This window comes from Sceloporus occidentalis, unplaced genomic scaffold, assembly GCF_023333645.1.
Source record: "Sceloporus occidentalis isolate IW3139 unplaced genomic scaffold, rSceOcc1.0.p SCAF_7, whole genome shotgun sequence".
NCBI lineage: Eukaryota > Metazoa > Chordata > Lepidosauria > Squamata > Phrynosomatidae > Sceloporus > Sceloporus occidentalis.
In genome coordinates, this window is record NW_028316987.1 from 87476565 (window position 1) to 87483079 (window position 6515).

The 6515-nt window shown below is 39.3% G+C and overlaps 1 pseudogene; it reads right to left on the reverse strand.

Moving 5' to 3' along the window:
* Positions 1-5979: 5979 nt before the first annotated feature.
* On the reverse strand, positions 5980-6115 carry LOC149310058 (U1 spliceosomal RNA; annotated as a pseudogene).
* Positions 6116-6515: the final 400 nt, after the last annotated feature.

Genomic DNA, 6515 nt, shown 5'->3' on the forward strand with positions numbered 1-6515 from the left:
TATCTGCCAGGGATGGTCTAGCTTGACTTAATATCCTTTGGCGCCCCTTTCAGCTTTATGTTTCTATAACTGTTATTCAACAAAAGAATGAAATACTGAATCACACAGGCTGCAAAAATGTAGCTAGAAATTATTGCACAACAGTGTTAGGTTCTTGTAAAGTAATACATGAATTTTGGTGTTAGGACAATGTGGCCAGAACCAGTTTTGGAATCTGCCAGGCAAACAGATGGCACAGATGACAGATAACTGATGGCACTCGAAAACTCAATTACCATTTGATTTGGGGAGCCTTTCATCCGTCTGCCAAAATGTGGGACTGATTTCTTTACTGCCAGCTTTTTCCACACCTTGGAGGACAACAAAGCAATGGAGCCAGTAAACAATTGACATTGTGCAAGTTGATTAAGAAGGTGATCAAAGCGGGAGACAGAGATACAGGTGTTTTGTTAACCTCATTATCAGCTGCTGCTACAATCATTGCTTTGAACTTCATCCTTTCATGGACCTCACTGAGCATTTATCTATGCCAATAAAAATGCTTCCTCTTCTCCAGTTACAAATACTACTTGCTTTGGTTTTAGAAGGAACGAAGTAAAACCATCTTTTCCATGAGTCTCCTCTGTCGGTTAACTATTACATTTTAACAACTCTGAACCCACCAACCAGTAAAGATTGAGTGACGATTCCAGAACCTTGGTTACTGATACTACATCTACTCAGACTGTTATTCTGAACAATTTTAATATGACTCTTCAAGGTCTTTTGTTATTTTTGTATTGTTAGTTTATATTGTTATAAAACAAATAAATATTCAATTAAAAAAACCTGTTACATTTTAACCCCACTCCTCCTTCAAGGGGTTTGGGAGGACACAGCGGATTCTCTCCCATTTTGTCTTCACAACAGCCCCCCAGTGAAGGGCAGGTTAGGCTGGTTGGAGCTCCTGAGAGATAAAACAGAGCGAGTGTAAGAGTTCTAGCTGTGAATAATTTTCAGTTTCTCCTTGCCGCGACACTAACAGTTTGGAGAGAAAAATAAAAATTAATGGGAGGAGGCCAGAATTCTGATTTGGAGGGTCACTGTCCTCATTTTGCCCCTCTATGGGTACTTCTAAGCAATCCTTTATGGAATGGAGCCCCCGTCCACAAGAGCCTGAAAGTAACCAACGGAATGCTCTACGTCATATGTTAAAAATGCGGCCATAGAAAAATAATATTATCTCGCTGTAGAAAGAACAAGTGATATACCAGCTTTTCATATGCCTCAGGAAGCAATGCCCAAGAAAATTTGTTACCTTGAATCCTGTGTAACTTCAATCAATTGCCAGCCTGGAAGCTACACAGAGGTGGCAGGGAGTGGGGAAGAATATGCAGTTACGTACAACCATGAGTACCTAAGTGATTTCACCTAGCTAGGAGTTAAACATGAATGAGTACCACCATAGTGCCTAATAAAATGCAAATTTTATTTTCTGTTTGTTGTGTGCTCTACGAGATAATGTCTTTTAAAGTATAAAAATGGTTTAATTCATAGGGCATCTTAAATATAACCAAGCCTGCCTGGTCTTGGAATGCAGAAGCCTTTAGGCCAGAGAGAGAGCAGAACTGGAGATAAGGGCAAAGTGAGATGAATAGGAAAATATAATTAAAATACATTGAAGCATTTCTATCCCAGCCTTCCTAGCACTGGCACTTCCATGCAACAGGAAGCAAACAGCCCAGAAGAAACAACATTACATCTGTCACATATTCACTCAAATGTCACATTGAATGTTTGCTCTTTGTGTTGCGACAATAGTAAAATTGATGCAACTCCATATCTTCAATGCTCTGGACATCACTTCACTAAGTAGTGTTTCCTACTTACAAGAGGATAAAATGATGGATTTATTTTAAATTAAGCCAACTTCATTTTTGTGCTTGCTAAAGGAACTATTTGAAGAATAGAGTCTCTGCCTTGTTAGGAACAGCAACTTTACTAATTTTGCATGGAGATTTTAAAACATGCATCAGCAGCAATCAGCTTGGAACATTATTTTAATAATTCTGCTAGCACTAGCTAACGAAAAATGGATTCTTAATGTTCTTTTGGTGCTGCTGTATAAATCTTAGAGCAGAATGATATAGGCAGGTTTCCTTAAAAGGAAGTCTCACTATGTTCTGGTGGAACTACCTCCAAACTAAGTACGCACAAGATCGCTGTTCATCCAGACCGGTGAAATATATGGGAGATCATGGATTTTACTCCTGTAATTACTGCTTTCATTTCCAAGATCAAGTATGTGTGTCTGTGTGTGCCTTCAAGTTGACTTGTGGCAGCCTCATGAATTTCATATGGGGTTTTTTGGCAAGGAATACTCAGAGATGGTTTCGTCAGTTCCTTTCAGGTGACACATTGGTAATTCTAGCATGTTTCGGGCTTTCTCCCTTCCATTCCCAAGCCGTTTTGTTCCTACCAGCAGGGTGTTTTTTTTTTTTTTTAAGAAACTGTTACTGTCTGCCAGTCTTCTCCCTTTCATCTCCTTTACCTCTCTCCTACACATTGTAAATTGCACCAGTAGTGCAGAGTGGAGCAGAGAGGCAAAGAGGATGGAGGAAAAGACTGTCACTATCTCTTCCTACTGTTTTGCAAAACTGCCTGCTGTGGGGCACAGTGGAAAGAGGAAAAGGGCTGGGAGAAAGAGATGATCAGGATTCCCTGTTCACTTAAAGGTTCCAGAAGACTCTTCTTGAGAGTGTGTGTGGGATCTCATTCATCACAACAATTAATAAGGAGGATTAGACCATGCAATTATCCTTTTTAAAAAGTGTGGATGTGTAAATGGAAAGAAGCAACTCAAAGTACCACTTGTCAGTGCATCACCTGCCTTGAATTCCATTGTGGGAGAAAGGCAGGATATAAATCCTTGAAATAAATACATAAATAAATAAAATGTAGCTGATTGAATTGGCATTTTTTGCCAGCTTAAACAAACTCTCACACAAATATGCCCTCTAAAGCATCTTCTTGCATTTGTAGGGCATTCAGAGTCTGTGGACCTAGCTCCGAAGAGAAGGAAGTAATTTTCCACTTATCATAAAACCAAGGAAAAGAACATTATTTAGAGCAATATGTTACTCAATTTTCCAAAGTGCAATCAGGAAACTGAGGCTGCTGCCACACTGCAGAAAGAAAGCAGTTTGACAGCACTTTAACACCCATGCATCAATGCCATGGAATTATGGGATTTGTAGTTTGTTGGGGACACCTGAGGCCTCTGACAGGGAAGGCTAAATATCTCACAAAACTGACACTATAGTTCTACATTTCTCTATTTCTCTGCTAGTAGTATTTCAGTACTTTGGTCCAGCAGAGGGCACTAGTGCACATGGATGAGCCTTGCAAAAAGGAACTAGAAAAGCAAACAAAAGTAAAGAGAAGGGGGAAAGACTTTTTTCTCTAAAATGTCATGTTATAATATAGAAGGGTCTACAATAAAATATTGCAGCATGATGTGTTGCTGTATAGTCATACTCTTTTCCAGGATAATCCAATAAAAGAAAGATTTTCTAGGCATTCCACAGTTTATTGCAGTTGAGGAAAGAGAGAAAACCTATGACATGACTGAAGGTGAATATAAAACAGTTATAATAAAAAAAGTGATAAAGTCTTGTATTGCCTTGGCATAAAGCTTATTTCACCTTTGTGTAAACTGAAGCTGTCAGACAGTGAGTAGACAGTGACTGGAAAATGTCTGCATATAACTTTTAGGCTGCTTCCAAATTGTACACTTTGAAATAACAATTTGAAATAGTCTGTACTTGGATATCACTTTAATTGCCATGGCTACTACTATGGAATCCTGGAATTTGTAGTTTTGTAATGGATTTAGTGCTCTTGTCAGTTTAGTACTCTCTGCCAATTCCTCATTCCCTTTCTCCCCTTACCCCTAGCACCAAATACCTTTAATATTCCACTTCTACTAATCTGTTACAGTCCCTTCCCAAAACAGAGTTTAGCAGAACTCATTAATCCCTACATACCTAAATACAGGTAAGTGCAATACTCTCACTGTTTAGCTTGGCTTCATTTCCATTTCCTTCCTCTGGATTTTGATATTGTAAGCTCTTTGGGGCACAGAGATCTATTCTCTTTTAATAAAGAACCATGCACATGGCAGGGAAGAGGCATAGCTTTGGGATATAGAGTGCATGCATTTTCTGCAGTGGGTCCCAAATTGAATCCCTAGTACAGTGGTTCCTCCACATTTGCCGGGGTTAGGGGTGAAGGACCCCTGTGAATGTGGGGAAACCACAGATAAAAACACTATTCTGAGAGAATAGTCCTGAGAGAACTTTTTCTTGAGGAATCCCCAGGTCTCCAGTGCAACTCTGTGGTCAAAATCTGCCAGAAGTTGATCATAGAATAATGTCCAAATCAGGACATCTGGAGGGCATTCACCTTTAATTCCAGACATGTGCTAAGACTCATTTAACATTTATAACAATGGGGATCCTTTTTTGCCTCCTCTAGTCCAAACAGTAATACGTATTTCATTCTTGTTTTTATGGGGAAAACCTACAGGACCGAAAATATTTTGTGTAGAATCAAATCTACAGCAGAAGACTGATGCTTCCTTTCACGACACTTGGAAAACTGATGCATCTGAAGGAAAGTAAAAATCGGATCATTATCAGAAGGTTGTTCACTAGTTCTCATGAGTGTTAATATATATTTGGCCAGCAAATTTTTATGCACAGATTTGGGTTTATGTTATGAAAAATAACCTTGAAAGTACACTGAAATAAATATCTTCCCTTTAGCAAGGAGCATCCTGAAGCCACTGTCTTACCTTTTAGCTTATTCATTTTCTAAAGGCCCTAAAATCTAACATTTCTAAAAAATATATATCTCCCATGTTGTTGTATAAGGGAATATTGCCAGTGAAATGATGTCTAGAAGCCTGCTGTTGCTACAAGATTATGTATTATTAACTCAGATTAAGTAGAGGCTTGTGGTCATTCGAGCAAAACAAACAATTTATGTTTGAAATTTATTTAGAATAGCTTTGAGGGCAAAGTACACAAGCCAATATATTGGAATGTGATATGATGCAGATTTCCATCCCTACTCACACTCTGGTGAATACAAACTGTGCACAGACCACTTTAAGATTGTGAGTTGGAGGCATGGCATTTATCCCAATGGTTTCCAAATGGCAGAACGGTATAATATTTTGGGAGGGCTCAAACTACCAAATGCACAGTCAAATGTGTGGGTGGAAATGCTGGATATTTCTACTCCTTCTACTACATACTCCTCTTCATTTTCTTCCTCTTCCTCTTCTTTCCTTTCACCACCAAGTTGACTTTGACTTATGGCGATTCTGTGAATGAAAGGCTTCTAAGGTCCCCAGTCAACACCGGTCAGGCTCAGGTCTTGCAAACTCACGGCTGTCGCTTCCTCATCCCCTTTCCTTCCACCACTCCCTTCTCCTTTTGTGTCATGTCTTTTTAGATTGTAAGCCCGAGGGCAGGGAACTGTCTAATTAAAAAGATTGTATGTACAGCGCTGTGTAAATTTACAGCGCTTCATAAATAAAGGTTAATAATAATAATAATAATAATAATAATAATAATAATAATGTCAGAAATTGCATTGCTTTCATCCTGCCATAATGTAGTAAAAGGACATGGAGTAGTGCTATCATATTTTAGAACTGTGTTACAACTGTGAGTTCAGTCCAGGTGCTGAGATAAGCAGGAAAAGGAGATGAGCCTGTCCAAGGTCATTTAAGAGAGTGATTGTGGCTCTGCAACAACAAGGAAAAGGGGTCGGGGTGGTGTGAGAATAGAAAGACAGATGTGTCTTATTAATTTTATGGAATAAGAATTGTTTCTGAAATTTGAATTATGTGCAGTTTAAGCATGTGGATGTAGCATTTGCTGGTCAGTTCTGACAATGAAAGTCCCCAGACTGAATCTATAGTTAATAGAAGTTAATAAAATTATGCAGTTGAGTTTCCCGCGTTTGGGGAAATCGCAGGGGTATGCACACCCAGAGTGCAATGGATGAGCCTCACCCTGGGAAAACCAGTTTTGTGATCATGGAATCTCCTCTGTCGGGTAAGTTTCTGAGTTTTTACTACTGAACCTGAATTTCTGAACTTTGGTATCCTGCTGGACTTGAGAGTGAATCTACCCACCTGTAGTGCCATCTCCCGCTTTTCCTACCGCCTTTCATTTTGCTTAGAATTATCTTTTCCAGTTAATCATATGTCCAAAATATGGCAGCCTCCATTTATTCATCTTGGCTTCAGGCTTGATTTGGTCAAGGACCCATTCATTTATCTTTGTATCAGCAGACCTCTCTTCCACCATTACATTCCAAATGAGTTGATTTCTTGCCAATCTCATTCTGGTAGCCTTTTCCAGCAAGAGGATGCTGCCAGAAACCAAACATTTGCTCAGGAGTCTTTCCCTTTAAGATGCCATGGCTTGCATGTAGGTCTGGCCCTCACACAGAATGCATCC